The 19798-nt window shown below is 41.9% G+C and overlaps 1 long non-coding RNA gene across 1 annotated transcript; it reads right to left on the bottom strand.

Annotated features, from left to right (window-relative positions):
* Nucleotides 1-12819: 12819 nt before the first annotated feature.
* Nucleotides 12820-17412, bottom strand: LOC127017785 (uncharacterized). The gene is made up of 2 exons (XR_007766647.1): nt 15057-17412; nt 12820-14306 (listed from the first exon to the last, which is right to left on the bottom strand). It is a non-coding gene; the product is annotated as an uncharacterized LOC127017785 (long non-coding RNA).
* Nucleotides 17413-19798: the final 2386 nt, after the last annotated feature.

Here is a 19798-nt window from a genome sequence, read left to right on the forward strand (position 1 = left end):
AGTGCACTGGATGTTTAATTATGGAAATTTGCAATCCACTTGCCTATAATAATGAAGATTAAATCATACTCAGCAAACAGTCATCATCTTCATTCTCTAGCTATCATCAATGTGATTTCATTGAACATTTGACCAAGCATTACCGGCAGACTAAATGAGGCTTGTTAACATTTTAAACATTTCTGGAGCCTATATGTAAGTTCACGTTCTAGATGTGACCATGTCTGCAGAGATTTCTCAGAGCTGATCTCTGAATTTCCCATATATCTGGGACATTAAGTAATTAGATCAAAGGAAATCTAGCCCCGTTAATGAGGGACTTGAATTGTTTCAGATTGAAACATTAGCTCTAATCGTCTGATGTTAGCTAATGAGTTACACAAGAATAAAGAGGTTTAGTTCCCTTTACCATTTTAGATAGAGCCTTAGGGCTCAGTGGTCAATTGTTACAGGAAAAATGTGAATTTGCTTCTTTGCAGGTAAATACAAAGAAGTAAAGAAAACCTAAATACTGCACTTTTTGAGAACAAAAGATATCAGTAATTCTTAAATCTCTACTTACATACTGCAGTACTTTGTTCTTAATTTCAATCTCTAAATCAGATCTGAAAATATTTATGAAATCAGCTTCTGTGTTCACTTTTAAGCAGCACTATGTTTTACAGAACTGCTGGCTGAAAATATGAATAGGAGAAGTTGCTATTCTTTTGTTTGTCTAAAGACACAGATCTTACATAAGTAAAAAATATATATGGTTTTAGGTATATGTATATATACATGTACATACATGTGTTTTCATGGCTTCCCAAGGGTCTGTGCAGTAGGTACTTGTGTTTCCAGAAATGTAAGTGAAAATAACAAAAGTATATCTAGATGCTAAGATTTGTTCATGCAAATACTTCCCTAGGCTCTGTTCATATACAGACAAGGCAAAAAGACTGTGGCTGTGGTACCAACATTTTCATGGAGATCTCTCCATCACATCAGATGAAATAAGAGCTACCGACTACATATAAGAGAAATACTTGCATTTGACACTGCCCTGACAGGGACTCTAATGTATTTCTTTGTCAGCACTAATGAGTATACAGATTTTTTTAAAACAACAGTAACAAGATAAGAACGGTTTGTGCCTGCTGCAGAAAACATATAACTTATTCCTGCGCTGCTTCTGACTTTCTTGCGATCTTGGGAAAAGTCACATCATCTCTCTATGCCCCACTTCTGAACTTGTACAATGGGGAATGACAGCATGTACCTCACAGCACTCTTGTGAGGATAAATTCATTCAAACTTGTGAGCATGGGCATGACACTCACATAATGTATGCTGCCATGTAAGCACATCAAATAGCCTTTAGCTTAAGGTTTGAAATGCTCTGCATATTACTACTACAGCAATCTCGGAATGAAAAAAATAATTGAAAAAGGAAAACATCTGAAACACAGCTAAGTGAATTGTCCTTATCTCTGACCAAAGCAACATCCAACTGGAGAAGCTCCAGCAGAGGAGCAGGGGGCCTGCACAGTCTCCTCCACTGCACCCCATATGCAGGGTTGACCAAAAAAAAAAAAAAAAAAGCCTTGGAGGTGTGGGGGTGGACTATGACACGCCAGTGCTTGACAGCAGCATACAAGTTCATGCAACACTGAGCTGGCACAATTCTCAAATGGACAGCAGAGCTTAAACAAAACTTACGCTTAGCAGTATAAAAAATTATTACAATATAAAAATTATTAACATTTATTAGCTGACTCTGGATGTCAAATTGAAGCATGCTAGGAAGGACTGATAGCCATACAAGTTTTGCGGGCTTTAATGTATCCCCAATTGTTCCTATGGCACGGCTTTAAGGAGATCAGTAGTTTTCAGGCCCGGAGCAACCTGCAACCATGTCTCAGAGCATCAGTTCGACTGCCCTGACAACGCCTCTGAGGGAAACTCTTAATACAAGACAGAGGGCAGAGCAGTGTGCCCAGTGGTACCACAGCCCACCGCCATATTAACTTTAATCTTTCCTCTTTTGTGCAACCAGCATAAATATGGGTGTTTCACTCTAATCACAAACTTGCCCTATGCCACTCAAATACCTTTTGGCATCATTGGTATTATACTGGCAGTATTCGTAATACGCTGCCAACTGCATGGGGAGGTCAGAGATAGCTCTGGTTTTACCCAAGCAGATACCTGGCTGGTAACAATGGTCTCTTACTGACTTGGGTATAGTGACAGCCTTAGGTTTTTGCCATGTCTTGGATACCATATTTCTCCAGTGCCATGAAATGTGAGGACAGATAGCCCGTGTCCGCTCTTCCTTCCCAGACATGGCAGCAATGCCAGCAAAACGTAGTCATAGAATCATAGACTCATAGAATCATTTAGGTTGAAAAAGACCTTTAAGATCATCGAGTCCAACCGTTAACCTAACACTGCCAAGTCCACCACTAAACCATGTCCCTAAGCACCACGTCTATACATCTTTTAAATACCTCCAGGGACGGTGACTCAACCACTTCCCTGGGCAGCCTGTTCCAGTGCTTGACAACGCTTCTGGTGAAGAAATTTTTCCTAATATCCAATCTATCTAAATCTCCCGTGGTGCAACTTGAGGCCATTTGCTCTTGTCCTATTGCTTGTTACTTGGGAGAAGAGACCGACACCCACCTTGCTACAACCTCCTTTCAGGTAGTTGTAGAGAGCGATAAGGTCTCCCCTCAGCCTCCTTTTCTCCAGGCTAAACCACCCCAGTTCCCTCAGCCGCCCCTCATAAGACTTGTGCTCTAGACCCTTCACCAGCTTCGCTGCCCTTCTTTGGACACACTCCAGCACCTCAATTTCTTTCTTGTAATGAGGAGCGCAAAACTGAACACAGTATTTGAGGTGCAGCCTCACCAGTGCCGAATACAGGAGGACTATCACTTCCCGAGTCCTGCTGGCCACACTATTTCTCATACAAGCCAGGACGCTATTGGCCTTCTTGGTCACCTGGGCACACTGCTGGCTCATATTCAGCCAGCTGTCAACCAACACCCCCAGGTCCTTTTCCCACCAGGCAGCTTTCCAGACACTCTTCCCCAAGCCTGTACCGTTGCATGGGGTTGTTGTGACCCAAGCGCAGTTTACAGCACTTAGCCTTGTTGAACCTCATACAATTGGCCTCGGCCCATCGATCCAGCCTGTCCAGATCCCTCTGTTGAGCCTTCCTACCCCCAAGCAGATCAACACTCCTGCCCAACTTGGTGTCGTCCGCAGACTTCCTGAGGGTGCACTCGATCCCCTCGTCCAGATCATTGATAAAGATATTAAACAGAACTGGCTCCAATACTGAGCCCTGGGGAGCACCACTTGTGACCAGACACCAACTGGATTTAACTCCATTCACCACCGCTCTTTGGGCTTGGCCATCCAGCCAGATTTTTACCCAGTGAAGAGTACACCTGTCCAAGCCATGAGCAGCCAGTTTCTCTAGGAGAATGCTGTGGGAAACAGTGTTAAAGGCTTTACTAAAGTCTACGTAGACAACATCCACAGCCTTTCCTTCATCCACTAAGCGGGTCACCTTGTCATAGGAGATCAGGTTAGTCAAGCAGGCCCTGCCTTTCATAAACCCATGCTGACTGGGCCTGATCACCTGGTTCTCCTGTACGTGCTCCGTGATGGCACTCAAGATGATCTGCTCCATAACCTTCCCTGACAGCGAGGTCAGACTGACAGGCCTGTAGTTGCCCAGATCCTCCTTCCAGCCCTTCTTGCAGATGGACATCACATTTGCTAACCTCCAGTCAAGTGGGACCTCCCCGGTTAGCCAGGACTGCTGACAAATGATTGAAAGTGGCTTGGTGAGCACTTCTGCCAGCTCCCTCAGTACCCTTGGGTAGATCCCATCTGGCCCCATAGACTCGTGTGTGTCTAAGTGGTGTAGCAGGTCGCCAACCATTTCCCCTTGGATTATGGGGGCTTCATTCTGCTCCCCGTCCCTGTCTTCAGCTTAGGGGGCTGGGTACCCAGAGAACAACTGGTCCTACTATTAAAGACTGAGGCAAAGAAGGCATTAAATACCTCAGCCTTTTCCTCAACCTTTGTCACTATGTTTCCCCCTGCGTCCAATAAAGGATGGAAATTCTCCTTAGCCCTCCTTTTGTTGCTAATGTATTTATAGAAACATTTTTTATTGTCTTTTACAGCAGTAGCCAGATTAAGGTCTTGTTGGGCTTTGGCCCTTCTAATTTTCTCCTGGCATAACCTCACGACATGCTTGTAGTCGTTCTGAGTTGCCTGCCCCTTCTTCCAAAGGTCATAAACTCTCTTTTTTTTTTTCCTGAGTTCCAGCCAAAGTTCTCTATTCAGCCAGGCTGGTCTTCTTCCCCACCGGCTCGTCTTTCAGCACATGGGGATGGCCTGCTCCTGCGCCTTTAAGATTTCCTTCTTGAAGAATGTCCAGCCTTCCTGGACTCCTTTGCCCTTCAGGATTGCCTCCCAAGGGACTCTGTCAATCAGTCTCCTAAACAGGCCAAAGTCTGCCCTCCGCAAGTCCAAGGTAGCAGCTCTGCTAACCCCCCTCCTTACTTCTCCAAGAATCAAAACCTCTATCATTTCATGATTGCTATGCCCAAGACGGCCTCCAACCATCACATCACCCACAAGTCCTTCCCTGTTTGCAAACAACAGGTCCAGCGGGGTGCCTTCCCTAGCTGGCTCACTCACCAGCTGTGTCAGGAAGTTATCATCTTCCACACACTCCAGGAACCTCCTAGACTGTTTCCTTTCTGCTGTACTGTATTTCCAGCAGACATCTGGTAAGTTGGAAGTCCCCCACGAGAACAAGGGCTAGCAATTGTGAGACTTCTCCCAGCTGCTTATAGAGTATTTCATCTGCCTCTTCATCCTGGTTGGGTGGTCTATAACAGACTCTCACCATGGTATCTGCCTTGTTGGCCTTCCCCCAGATTCTTACCGTATCGTCACCATCATTAAGTTCTAGACAATCAAAACACTCCGTAACATACAGGGCTACCCCACCACCTCTCCTTCCTTGCCTATCCTTTCTGAAGAGTTTATAGCCATCCATTGCAGCACTCCAGTTGTGCCTCATCACACGTATGACACCTGAGTAAGTCCAGGTGGGTGACACTCTGCCCGAAGGACAGCTGCTGGCCATGCTTACACCTCCCTGCCTGTCACCAGGGCTCACAGCTGGGGCTCCAACCCCTCCTCGCGTTCCTGGCTCCAGCTGGCCAGGGTGCAGGAGCCCTCTCTGGTGGCTCTGCTTTCTATCCCACTGAGAGCACGGCCGATAACTCACCTGCGACACAGCTCAAGCAGCAGTGGTACTCACCCTCCCAAGGGCTGGCATGTGGGGCTGTGCCTGACGGTCAAGTCCAAGGACGAGCCTGTCCCTGAGCATGCATACGGCGGGCTGAGACACTGCCAGGCAGTTCCTGAAGTGCCCCTCCACTCATTCAAAGTCCAGGCAATGAAAAAAAGTCCTTCCCCCCACTAGAAACTCCTCCGCTTTGCAGTAAGCCTCCTTAGACATGCTTTTATTGTGTGTCAGCCTGCAGGCGTAGGAGCTGCACTTGCTAGAATAGGCGGACACAGGGGACCGGTAAAAAGACTAGTTTACCCATGAACCCAGCTAAAGCGCATCCTTTCTGAAAGGCAACTCAACAAAGAGAAGAAGAAAAGTCAAATCTTACCTGGCAGCAGAAATCCCCAGAGATGGTGACTACCAGTTTTTGTAGGTAAGCTCCCTTTATTGCTTATGCATACCCATACATGCATGCATGGGCACTCGTCCCAGCTGAGAAGCGGGAAAAATTGGATGGGAAAACCACCTCTTAGAAATTACCCTGTCTAGGGATGGTACATCTTATATGGGAGGTAGAGAAAGGAAAAAGCGTAAGCGTGGGGGAACTTGTTTTGTCTCTTGTTTTGCCTGAGCACTTGGTATTCGTCTCGCCCCCATCCTCCTCCCCCACCTCGTCACTTTTTTCTTCCTTTCTCCCCTCCTATCAACTCCAGGACACTGGGCACACGGGCAAAGCAAAGATGCTGGGTGCCCTAGCTGGAAATCCTGAAGAGCATCTAAACCCTCCCAGGGGTATTTTTCTTTGTAAGTTGCTGTAAGTTTGATGGGGCACGTGACAAAGCTTTGTGGAGAGGAAAAAAAAAAAAAAATCCTGATCTTCTTAATTGCTCATTCGCAGGAAAGGAAAGACTTCAAGGGGGAATGGACCAGAAAAAAAAAGGGGGGTGGGGGTGGGGTGCATGGGAGAAGATAGGATGTAGGGTGAACAGGCGATTCACAAAGCTTTCCCATCCAGACCCTGGTCCTTACTGGTATGCCCAGTACGCCCTGCTCCCCAAAAGCCTCAGGGCAAAGTCTCCATCAACATCACATAAAACCAGAATGAAAAGACCCATTAAAGGAGAGGACAGAATTGCATGGGAGAGTCAGTCAAGTCCTTTGCTACAATGAAAGGAAAATTTTGCAAACTTCATTCCCACCCTGTGTTTTTCCTGTCACAAGGTCATGGCTACTGAAACAGCATTTATTTGCAAGTTTGTGTAAAGGTGAAGAACATGACTAGTTCCCAGTGTAGTTGCTTGAGCTGAGAGAGGTTATAAATCCTGTGTCTTCTGCTAACCTGTGAACTTTAATTATACAAACAGAGAAGGTATTAAAACTATAAATTCTTCTTCCTTTCCCCTTCTTGCTCTCTCCCACCCTCTGCAGTAGGGTATGTTCCCATGGCAGCTAAAACCTGACTGACACTCAAAACTGTGCCGTGCCAAACACAGCACCTTGGAGCAGGCTTCTACTTTCCTAGATTTAATGCAAATTATTATCCGTTCCTTCATTATATCTCCATTTTGGGTTCTTAATGCGGCTTGAATTTTATTACACTGCACGTAATTCACATTTTATACTTTAATGTGTCTTATATCCTTACTTGGCGGGTTTGGAAACCTGGAAATCTCTTTTCCCCTTTTCTAAGAGATATCAGGGTGCCTAATAGTCCACAGGAATAAGTGATTAGGAGAATTAGTGATTATGAGTTCTTTCAGCCTCTTTCAGAGAACAGCTTCCAGCCTGTTTCCTTCGATTATTAGGAAAACTGAGTTTACACAATACAGGATCTGTACTAATTTTGCCTGACCTTTAATCTTCGTTGCTGACCTTGTCTCCTTCAATGATTTCTGACACAGACTCCAGTTACTCTGCCACTGGTAGCCTTCACCACACTGTCCCTTGAAATAGGTGAGGCTCATGTTCAGAATCATAAATTCTTTATATAAATCCCTTTCACATAATCCTCCAAGACCCCATTATGCTACAAATTGTATCGATGAACACCAGGGCATGGTCCTCTACCCTTACAGAAAAATACCTAGAGAATGGTTTTATGCAGTGTGAGCTGAAGCAACGCTTTGAAGAACGAGGCCCACAAGATTTAGTGCAATCTTCTCATCTTTCCTGGATTTTTGGTTCATTGTAAAACCTCAGCATCAGCTTTCTATCACAGTTGGGCTTTTACGGGAATTTCTTTATAGAGACTTCTCTGACTTCTTTATAGATGTAGGTAACATCTTAACTGGAATTTTATCAAAACCACCCTGGGGGAGGTTTTCCATTATGGAAAGTTTTCTTATACCTTCCAGAAAAGCATCACCATTCCTTTATGAGCTAATTATAACAGTTCCTCAGAAACGGTCATATTTATGTCCTCTACAATACTTTTCCAGATGCTCGGAGTAAATGAAACAAGATCCTCACTAAAACTCAGTGAGTTCATCTGGCAGAGAAGAAAGTCTCATCCAGGTAGGAATTTATTAGTCTCCCAGGCCTCCCAGGCCATGGATATTGCATGGAAAGGCAATGCAGTACAACACCTACTACAATTTACTAACAAGAACTGAGACAGAGGAAATGAATCGCTAACTACCAATTCCAATCCAGGACATGACGGCTCCTGTGTGTCACTTTTCAGTGCCTCCCACAGCAGAGCACTTCCCAAGCACAATGACACAAAACTCGTTGGAAGCTTGCTAGACAATCAATCAGACAAGAAAGATTTTGCTTTCCCATAGTCCTAAAAGAAATTGCTTACTTATATATACTTATGCTATAATTGAAACAAAGCCTTTAAAGCAGCTACAGGACAAAGAACCAGACTAAAGCTTGTTCCTCGAGGTCTGTTTCTATTTTCTTTGCATTCCTACTTTGTATTAGTTACAGGAAATTAGAAGCCAGACCACCTTCATTTCTAAAGCACAGGGTTAAATTAATTACATTTACAAAGCCTAGTCTAGCCATAGTGAATAGCTGTGACAAGAGTAATCTTGATTCATAGACGTATCAATACACTAACAACACAGCAGGTTTGTGTAGTTTTTAAGTCTTTAAGCCTTCCAACAACAGATCTCTAAGGCGTAGCTCCAGGGAACCGGCTGCTTCTTCTTCAAGCACATTTCATGACCAAATGCTAATCTTGTAAAGTCTCAACCCGCCCCCCCCAGTGTTCAGAAGCATGAAGCTTTTTCCTTTGTAAAAGACATTTTTTTAAAACATATTCCAACAGACTTATTTAAATCATAAGGGCTTGCTTGTAAAGATAAACTTTACACTGAAATCTGAATACACACATAATAGCTGCAAAGAAACATTTATTTTTATCTGATAGAAGGAAAACATTGACTTTTTAAAAAAAGAAAACCAAAATGTATAAATGGGATTTTGCTATATCACATCACCTTAATATCTGAACTTACATGATTTCTATGGTCCGACAGAGAACACGTTCCCAAGACTTAATACTGCTTTGCAAAGCAAAGCTATATAGAAACTCTCGGTGGAATGAGTCCTCAACTACTCGGACTGACACTTGGCCAAGTGCTCCTTTATTATTTTATTTATGCTAGCACGTAAATACTCCAACCGTGAGCCGCTCTGCTGTGCCTGGAACGACTCATGGAGAAGGAGAGCCAGTCATGGCAGCAACTGCTTGTGGCCCAGATTTCTCCTACTGCAATGATCATCTAAACCCCTGGAGAGCTCAGTGCAGGAGCTAAGATGCAGCAGACAAGATCGAGAGAGCTGGCTAAATAGTAAGTAATATTCATGTTTGAAGGAGAGGAATTGAACCGTTCATGTTTGCTGAAGGTCATGCAGGAAGTTTGTGCAGAGCTCAGGAAAAACTCAAACAGATCCAGATCTCTTGAATCCTTGTCCAGAGAGCAGGAAGCTCAAGGCATCACACCACTGTTGAGTCTGGAAATGCAGCTGCCAGAATCAAGGCAACTTAGAAAGCATGACGGCTTGGAAGCAGCTGTCTCTTTCAAAGAAACATCTCCAAGTACTTCATTTTTAGTACAATTTAACTTTTATAATTTATAAAAAAATTATTTCTGCTAGCTGTGATTCTTAGGTAAATGTGTAGTTTGGAGTCAATGACAAGCAGATACAGTGAAGATATTTACAGTTAACTAACAAAGCAATCCATTTTCACTGCCTATATAATTTTAATTGCTTTAGCTATGCTACCCTATTGCTATGGATTCATTATTTCTTGACATTAATTTTCCTCTTCTTTTTGTTGCCAGTCCTAAGAACATACTTGGTAAGAACATAAATGAGTAGGAAACCCACTGTCAGAACAAACCTTGCATACCCATTCCACATCAAAGAACCAGAGACAAATAATACACTTCAGCTGTTAGAAGCACTCGGGGATTGCTGTGAAAATTTCAGCCTTGAGGATAGTACTTCCTTGCCCAACTAAGGACTGCCAGATCTAGCCTCAAAGAACAGTTTTCTTACCAAAGAACAGCAAAAGCAATAGAAAACTGTTCTAATTATTTTTTGGATCCGGCTAACTTGTTATTAGGATATCCACACATCCTTCTGAGAAGTCTCATTACCCTGAGGTGCTCATCAAACTATTCCCGACATTCAGATTTTCAGCCCCTTTCATGAGACCTCAGGAAGAAGAATTTTCAAAAATAGCAGTTGCAGTAAATGTGTTTACTGCACCCTGACCATAGAACAATACCACCTTTTCTAGGTATGTTCTCCATGCTGGGTGCCTGAGGTAATGTATAGGAGTGTGCTCCATGGCTGTAGACTACCTTGAAAGCACTTGCAGAAGGTAACCGATCAGGTAAAAGAGCTGGGAGGTTTTCCTTCTTGAATGATTAATAAAAAACCCCAAAATTACAGACCCAGACAGGTTTTGACTAGAATTTTCAAGAGAAGTGACGTGTATATTTATATAGCACCACACTTTGCAAAGATCCCAATGGGCCCTGTGAAACCCAGCTCTGAGGGGTGAATGAGAGATCCAGTGACACGACGTATCTCTTCAGGGCAGGAAGCATTTGTACCCACTGGAGCTTTCGGGAGAATTTTAATGTAGAAGAACGTAATAAGAGAAACTGGAATTTGTCCAGCCACTAGGGATTAATACCATTAATCTTAATAAAATCCCATAGCACTTTCTGTAATGCAGGTAAGTTCTTTGAAGTAGGTTTAAACCCAAAGATTTTGGCTAGAAATGTGAAAGAGAAGGTGTGAAGAATTTAACAGAAGAGTTTATTACACAGAAGGTGTTGAATTTGTAGAATATGATGCCTTTGGCAAGCACAGTAATAAATACTTGCCATGTGCTAAGGACTGTGAAGGGAAGCAATTTACCAGCAACAACAACAAAAGTCACTGTAAATGAAGCCATCATGCAGATCAAACAGGAATCCTCTGCTTTGTATTTCCTGGCTGCACACAAGCAGATGTTGTAGCAACCTTTTATCTCTATCAGACTTCCAAACCGTTATAACCGTGTCTATCCTAGGTTATTTAGTGATTATAACTAGCAGTCTGGATTGGGTGTGACACAAGCCATCAAAACCTTAGGTAAAACTTTAAACTTGCAAGTTTTCTCCCATGGCTCACGAATTAATGCAGTGTTAGTATCACCCCTTGGCCGTGAAGCTGTTCAACGAAGTAGCTGGCTTTGACAGTTTCCACCTCAGCATGCCAGGTTTTTGGGATCCCAGTGTGGAGTGGTTAAAAACCTCCCTCGGATTGTGTGAGATGGCTACCCCAGAGCTACAGACCCCACCAGCCAGGGTAGCACCTGAAAGTTACCCATATGACTGTCAAAGTCGTTTGCTGTTCTACCCCTACGTGAATCACTGACAATATCCAGGGAGTCCATGGTGGCACGAAGGATAATGTCGATTTCCACAGGATTTTGGTGAGATAACTGAAGAAACATTGAAGAAAGCATTGCTAAACAGAGTGCCAAGAGTTCTCTGAGATTTCTATTTTTAGTGAAACATTTTAAGTGGTTTTAGGCAAGCGGATTTGCCTGGGCAATTGAGAGTAATTTGAACACCTGGAAAATGCAACCTTTAATTGAGCTGCTACTGACTGTGCATCATGGCCTCCTTTATGTTTTACCAGAATCCCAGGAGAGGCATGCTCGTGTGTGGTCTCATTAGCAGATTGACTGCTTCTGCTCCGTGTTTTATTGCTCATCTCTTCCCATGGGAACCTCTTGCTGTTTGAAGAGCTCCAGAGGGAGTTCGGTGATTTTCAAAGACAAGTGCATTCTTTACCTTGGTAGCCCCTACTCTTTGTGACAAGGAGTATTGAAGGAAAAGAGCTTTTCTTCACTGCTCCAGTGGTATGCTTCTCTGTGGGCAGCTGTGAATCTCTGGATCAAATAATTCTATGCTATGGAGTTATTAAGTGTTTGGGACAGACCAGCTGCAGGCTTATAAGCAGTTCCCTTAGAACAGGTATAACCATATTTTACTTTCGTACTGGCAATGATCCCAACTAATATCTTCCTAATCACTGCCTGGTGCAAATTTCCTTACATTTTTGCCATTCAGAATTTAAGTCAGAGGACAAATAAACTGGTGGGACTTCAAAACCAACAGCCAGATATGCGGCTGATGCTTTTCCATATTTTGAAATCTGTTAATTTTTATATTACAGGAAAAGAAGCTTTGAATACAGAGTTGATCCAGATAATTTGTATGCAGCTATTTCAAATGAGTTGGCTGAAGAGCTCTCCAGATCTTTGATGAAGGTAGGTAATAAAACTTAAAAAACAGGGAAAGTTTTTGACAGCTGTAAGATACTTTTTGAAATTATAAACAGTGAGCAAAGAAAGTAGCTAGATGTCAATTCTAGCCCACATAATGGACTAGCAAAATCTTTCACTGAAGAATGACAGTATACTTACCAATATAACTGCAAGAAAATTGATTTCACTTATTGATGTCCCACTTTAACAGATTACTTCTGTGATTAATAAGGAAAACACTGTTAAGGTAACACATTTCATTTTCTCTGGAAGCATTAGTCACTCTGCATTACTATGGCTGAATAGTACTATATAATATAGACAACATTCAATAAGTATGGTCCTTATTAATTGGATTGAAAAGTACACAGATGACGGATGTTGAAATACTGGCCATCATTAAAGAAGGATGTTTATAATGAGGCCTTCCACAAATTGGTTGAGTCACACAGCATTTAACATGGGATTTATTAGTGATCTGAAATAAAGTGCAGAATTCTGCTGGTAAAAGTTGCAGGTAATCGGATACCAATAAACGTGAGCATGGGTCACTAACACATACCAAAAAGGGCTGGCAGATAAAATGGTAGTTCAATATATACCAGCTTTACTGGATTTGAATCAGAGTTTGAAGAGGCTACGGGTCATTTGCAGTCTGGCGCTTTAACTGAAAGCTGAGCACCGAAAGCAAATTTGTTCAATAAAGGAAAAAGAAATACAGCAAACAGGATACCACAGAATTATATTTATGTTGTACATTTGTCTTCACATTGCAACATCCACATTGTTCAGTTTGTGACAAGTATTCCTAATAATTTTGAATACATATTTACTGTATAATACATTTTACCAAGAGGCACTTCCAGTAATTCTGGCAAAAAGGAGCTTCATTATAGTGTCTAACTTACAAAACAGTAAAAATAAATAATGTTTATCTAAAAGATTTTTTTCCTGTACAGAATCTATTTTGTACAAAACATCAGCCATTAACTAAATCACTTAACAAATACTTGTGAAGAGAATATATTAAGTATTGCTACATGTATCAAGTGCAAGATACTAGTGAAAGGAAAAGAATTATTCTGTTTATGAAAATCACCTAAAAATACAAGGCCTTGTTCCTGAAGTGTTTAGAAAGGAGAAGCTTGGTTACAACAATATTGACAATATATAAATATAAATTAACGTATGTAGTACTTAGTGAAAAGAACACTGTGTTAAAAACTGGTGTGTACAAATCCTAAACAAGATGGCACTTTTCTGCATTGCCACTTTGGCTGGCAGTTATTTTTTTTAAAATATTGCTTCAAAAGAATTATAAAGGTACACAAAACCCTTTTCAAATAGAGCCGTATAAAATTACATACCCCCCTCCTTTCTCTCACCTTTTGAAGTGAAAAAAATCAAGGAGGGATTAATTTTGAAGTACATGGGTGATTTGCAGAAACTTGCTACTAGAGCCGAGTTTGAATGAGCATCATAAAATAATTGTGTCTGAGGCACAGTGCCGCGAGGTCCCAGGCCAGGAGTCAAACCTCATAGGACAGGATGTAAGGTGACCAAATTCCTCAGTGCCTTCTGAAGTAAAAAACCTTTGGTTGGCCTTTTGTGAATTTGAAAATACAAAATTCGTATGATTTGGCCCCAAAATCTGGTGGGGGGTCAAGTGCTTCAATTATATTGACACATCCAAAATTTTCACTGAGAAAGGGTTTTGACCTTGCTGGATTAATTTCTTGATTACTTCCACCAAAATGGGATTTTTTTTTTTTTTTTTAAAAAATCATATCTTGTACATGATATACATAGTTGCATATTGTTACCCAGATGGCCAAACAGTATTGGAAAACAATTATTTTTGAAAGGTACTACTTCCACAACTGGAGGTAAAGATTACACAATGTGTTTCTGTTGGAAAATATCCTAGATGTTCTTCTATCAAAAGCACTAAAAAGAAAAAAAACTGCCACCCGTCAGTGAAAATGTTAATCTGTTAAACAAACATAACCTACAGTATGAATCACATCTTTTTAAAAAGTGAACTTAAATTACTTTCCATCATGCAAACATCTTATATCGATTACTCAAGAAAAGAAGACTTAACTTTAGAAAAGTAATGACCAAATGTACGCTGACATGGTTGAAATATAAAAAAAATATCATCACCACCACATAGCAGTTATGAATGCTGTCTTTGATCTTTTAGGATACCATCTGCAGTATTGTATTAAGGTTTATAAACATCTAAAGACGAAAATTTTGCATTCAAATACAGATTTTCATCGTCAGAATCAGGCAGGAATTTTGAAAAGGAAAGATAGCTTTAACAGACGACGGGCTTTCTACCTAAAGTAGTATGTACACACATGGCAAACCTCTAACTCTTTTCTCTCTGATCTGATTACAGACCTTTTTTTTTTCCCTTTTTATGAAAGCATGGGGACAAAATGACTAGAGTCAGGGGAGGAAAAAAAACCACAACAAAACCCCAAAACCTCAATCTCCTTTAAATAAATATTTAAAAGCAAAGAGCAATTGCTAATTCACATTAATTGTTTCTAAGTGTTCGCTGTGGTAAAGGAAGACGGCATTGGAAAACCACAGCATCTAAACCCACTGCCTTGGGGGCTATCACTGTGAACAAACCATGGTGAGGTGGGTATAGAGTTGGATTACATTTCTCTAAGGTGTTTCTCCAGCTACTTTGACAAGAGCCCTCTGAAATTCGGCATTTGTTCTTTACCTCTGACCAGTTCCTCCCCCCGTGCCGTGCCGTGCCGCCCGGGACCCCATGTCATTTGCAGGCCAGTGCTGCAAGTGCAGCTCCCTCTGCGAGCCTGGGGAAAAGCAAGCTAACACACGCCTGCCTCGCCAGGGCCGTGGCACGCACTGTGTTTTGCTTATTTGATCTGATTTCTATGATTTTTTTAATCAGGACAAAAGAATTCAATCATAAAAGGATACAAGGTCCACAGCTGTGGCAAAGTCCTTTATACCTGCTCTTACGCTTCCACACAGACAGAAAACAGAAATATTTGGGTTGCCCTATCTAATTCACTGCTGGGATACGCCACTTTCCACAGCTGCAGATTTCAGTGGTGCTCCTTGGTGCATACAGATCCCATATGCCATCCACAGCAGAACAAGTCTCATCTGTTGTCCCATTTCCACACCTCGACATACTGCAAGCACGGCTCTGAAGTAAGAAACAACTGGCACAGACTAGCCACCCGAAAAGCTCAACTGAAATAAATATTTTTTTTTCCTCCTCTAGCACCAAGCAAAGCTTTCTTTAATGAAGGAGAATTAAACTACTTCAGTCAAGAATTCTTCTTGGTTTACTATATCCTTCAGCTTGACAGACCATGGCCAAGGCCAGTTGGTTTTACCTGAACTCATCACCTTCCAGAAGAAATAGTTTCACATGTGCAAGCACTTGGGGAAATTTTTGCACACACCTCAAGTGACGTTGGCAAGCTTTCAAACTGTACAACACTTATTGTTGTTTCAGTTTTATCAAAGAAGTATTGTTAACTAGCTCGAGCTTTTGCCCCCTTTTGTTATTGTGCAAATGGACTCTCCAGAAATACACCCGCACTCTTCTGCCCGCAGGCTCCTGAGGAGCTTGTATCATCCCAAGAATTCAGGTGGGCGCTCACGCGGGCGACACCTGCATCCTACTGAGGAGGCGTGATGTATTTTTCATCAAGAGAACACCTGCCTGCCAGGAAAATCCCACTAATGGCCTCTGAATAAATCATAATTAGGATGTAAATGGAGGATAACTCTCGCACTGCTCCCTCCAACACTGCGATTCAATAACTACCACAGCAGGGGCTAAAACCCCGCTTTGATTTACCTCCAGAGGAATGTTGTTTTGCTAAATGAAGTGATGAAATTCAAAGAAAGATTTATCATACTAAGTTGCTCTCAAAAGTACTGGTGCTATTTTGCTCTAATTCAAAGTTTGCCTCCAATAATCAATATTTTTTGCTAGCTCTTCCAATGATTGCTTTAGACAGCTGTCACCTAATTTCAGTTATTCCCCCATGTGTTCAAAAACACTTAACATGCATTTTCTTCAGGAGGCCTGGACACTCTTATTTGTTGATTCACCTAAAAATATGAAAAAAAAAAAAATATTCCCCCACCCTAGTTAATGGGAACAATTATCTTCTCTTTAATGCTGCCACCATTTTGACTAATGCTGCAACATCAAACAGTAATTAAAACCTCAGAAACTCCATGGTTACTTCATTCTAGTGGGATTACATTTGATTTTGAAAGAAAAGGAAAATTAAGTGTGTTGCATAAAGTCTTTCATACTGGACTACAATTTCCTTTTCTCTTTCCTACAAATTGCCAGTTTGACTTTCTCGCTGTATGTCTACAACCCCATTAACTCGAGGACTAATTACACCAGCACTGTGCTGCCAGCTGAGGAATACCCAAGTTCTCAGGCCAATGTCCAGGCCCGAGACTGGAAAGAGTAAGCAACCCTCGGCGCCTGCCTCCCAGCTGCGGTGCCTGCAGAAGACCTGGGAGAGGCACGTCCTCTGCCCTCGATCTAATCTTCCGCATGTGAGGCCGTGGGATGCTCAAGAAATTCTCACACTCATCCTTAAATCGAAACCTTTCTTCCTTAAACACGTAATGCTGGAACATCTCAACCATAACAGTACTTGCAAAAGTAATAGCAAATATCGTATGTTTTTATGAATTACAGGTTTTCCAACAGTCAAAAGCCTCTTCTTTCAGAGAAGGAAAAGCCACAGACTGTCACTGCTGCCCTCCCAACCTATTGAACACTATGTCTATCAGATGGCTCAGCTCTAGAATGAACCACAGCACATCTGTGTTGCCTCTCCCACACTTGAATCAGCTGGTGCATCTCCCTGGGGTATTTGCTGGTCAAGCGCCTTGTGCTTTCTCTGGCTCGCAGCCCCGGGCACAGCTGGGTTTGCTGGGCTGCCCAGGCTCACACTGACTGGCACATCTGGCTGTGCCTATGGAAAGTCAGTGAGAGGGTGGACTCAAACTCGCAACCATCTTCAGCAGCAGCAAAGCCCTCACCATCACCAGCACAGGCTCACACCACACAGACCAAGCAGGATGTGCCAGATAATTAATGAGACTTTGCACAAGTACTTCATTAACACCTGGGACCAACCACAAACCTTTTGCTGCATTATACTTAGGGCAAAATTTTCGAAAGTGCCCAAGGTTCATTTTGAAAACTGACAAAATTCTCTAAGATCTCAAGTCCCACTAAAGCTGATGGGGCTCAGGCTGCCAAGTACCCAAACTGACAGCTACCCCACACCTACTCAGCTTACAGCTCAGCAGCATGGGCACGGCACTGGGTGCGAACGTGCCCAGACTGGGGCACAGGCTGGGCAGTCCTCATGGGCTGTACCACTGACTGATGCTCAGTTTAGCAAGATCCTTGGCTTCTCCACGCTGCATTCTACTTTCTGGAGCATATCTGAAGGAAGAAAGACAGATGGGGCCAGAATTTCAGAAAAATTTTTGTATCTAAAAAGCAGACAGAAATTTAGGAGAACTTTCTAAAGAAAATAAATGAACTTAATGTCCAGCATGGAAAGCATAAAAAGGGAGTTGGGTACAGAATTTACTTAGATGCCAAATGGTACTTTTAGAAGCATCTATCTGATCCTTTACAGACTTAACTTCCTTCCAAATTCAGACCATCAGGATCTTAAGAACTTCTAACAGCAGTACAATTAAGGGTGAAAGTCCCAAATGCATCCACTCAAAAGGTCCTGAGCAATCACAATCTTGGACTTTAACTTGATGATGATGCAGAGAGACGTTCACGCATGATGTCAGGGTAAAAACTGATGAACAACTATCCTTGCATTGTTAACAAATGCATTCTCAAATTACATCTGCCCTGGGAACCATTTACTGCCAGAATGTGATCGTCATTTGCTATGAGAGCCAGCACCCTGCACAAGGTCACAGGAGAGGCCATTGGTAACACACAGCCATTTTCCCAGCTTTCTGTAAAGGATTTCACTCACAGAGGAAGGGAGTTCAAAATGCTGCCAAAAGCACAGTAGAATCCCTTTTTCCTAGTAGATTCTTGCAACTCACTTCTGATGCATCGCTTGCAACATCGCATCAAACACCGTCTTTCTACTGGAGGAGGCAGATGATTTTCAGAGATGAGTGTCAACATGCTCTGTACCTTAGCTCAAAACAAATCAAGAAATGCCAGGTTCCCTCAAGAATTAGAGCATAAATAGTAAACTATGGCCCTTTGAACATAGTAAAAATTATTACTTCTAGACACAGGCATTCTGGGGTTCTTGGAAACTAATGTCTCAGACTCCTCCTAAAAAAAAACCTTAATGAAACAAATAGTTTGGGGCTTTCACACTCTCTACTTCCATGTGTTCCTTCTGCAACACAAGCATAATGAGAGAAGTTATATTCCACGGTAAACAGCATGTGACTATCAAGCAAACTGGGAATATGGGGACAAAAGGGTTTATATGTGATTGTTACGTGACGGGCAGAGTGCTTTTCTCACTGCACTGGGAGCTGCAAGCACTGCAAAAAGCCCCCTATTTAAGGGAACAGCAAGCTTCTAGACTAGAAGGGAACCGGGTCACCAAGTGACATTACAGTGGAGAAAACAAAATATCCAATCAGAAAAAATAGTCCAATCTTTCTCTTTCTGTTTTTAAAGAACTGAAAACTAAAATACATAAATTTTTTGTTACTGCAAAACTCTGTTTAAATGGGGCTCGCTTTCTGTAGTATCTAATAAACCTCTTTGCATACTGTATATACCAAAACCCCATATCAACATTGTAAACATCCCACCTGAAATCTGAGCACTTTGCTGACAGAATACAATTATTTTTATTTTCTTTCTTTATTTTTCCCCAAAATATTGCACAAAATATTGTGGTTTATTTGGGGTTTGCAACACCAAAGGACTGCACAAAGTGGAAAACCATCAAGGTCTAGCCTCCAAAAGGTTGCTGCAACTGCAGGTCAAAAGTTTTGCGTCCTTTGGACTAGAAACTACTATAAAAACCCCTAAAAAAATTACCTGCTTCATTATCTACTAAAAAGCCCCAAAGCAAAAAAAATGGTATTCACGTTTGATATAAAATCTGTTATTTTCTTTTATGTTATATTTAAGCCAACCTGGGAAATTTCCTGATCACTGCCTGCCAGAAATGCACTGCAAAGACTGAAAATCAGATTCATAAGGAGTGGACACCTGCAGAAACTGGGTTCTATTAGTAACTATTTGGAGTGCAAAAAAAAGTCACCTCTTACCAAGTTAACCACTCCCAGCTACTTTATCTTCTTCACTGGTATTCCTTCCAGTTTGGATAAAATCTGATTTTAAGCCTGTCAGCAATTCCTTCACTGTAAAAGACCTGAGTTAATCAAACTGTACCCACAAACAGGCTTGTGTAGCAATGCAGTAACAATTTGTGACAGCTGCATTGGCAATATAGAAAGAAATCTTAACAAATTGGAAGTTGACACTGATTTTACCTAATGGCAACCAAAAAAGATGACTAGGAAAAATATAGTAATTCCATTTCAGCATATTTTTAGGATAATTTTTCTTAGTTCAACCTTGTACATGCCTGCTTAGAGGAGTGTGTGGAACTCCACTTGCAGGATTTCACCTCATTCTTGAGTACCTCTTCATAATT

Source organism: Gymnogyps californianus, chromosome 1, assembly GCF_018139145.2.
Source record: "Gymnogyps californianus isolate 813 chromosome 1, ASM1813914v2, whole genome shotgun sequence".
NCBI classification, from domain to species: domain Eukaryota; kingdom Metazoa; phylum Chordata; class Aves; order Accipitriformes; family Cathartidae; genus Gymnogyps; species Gymnogyps californianus.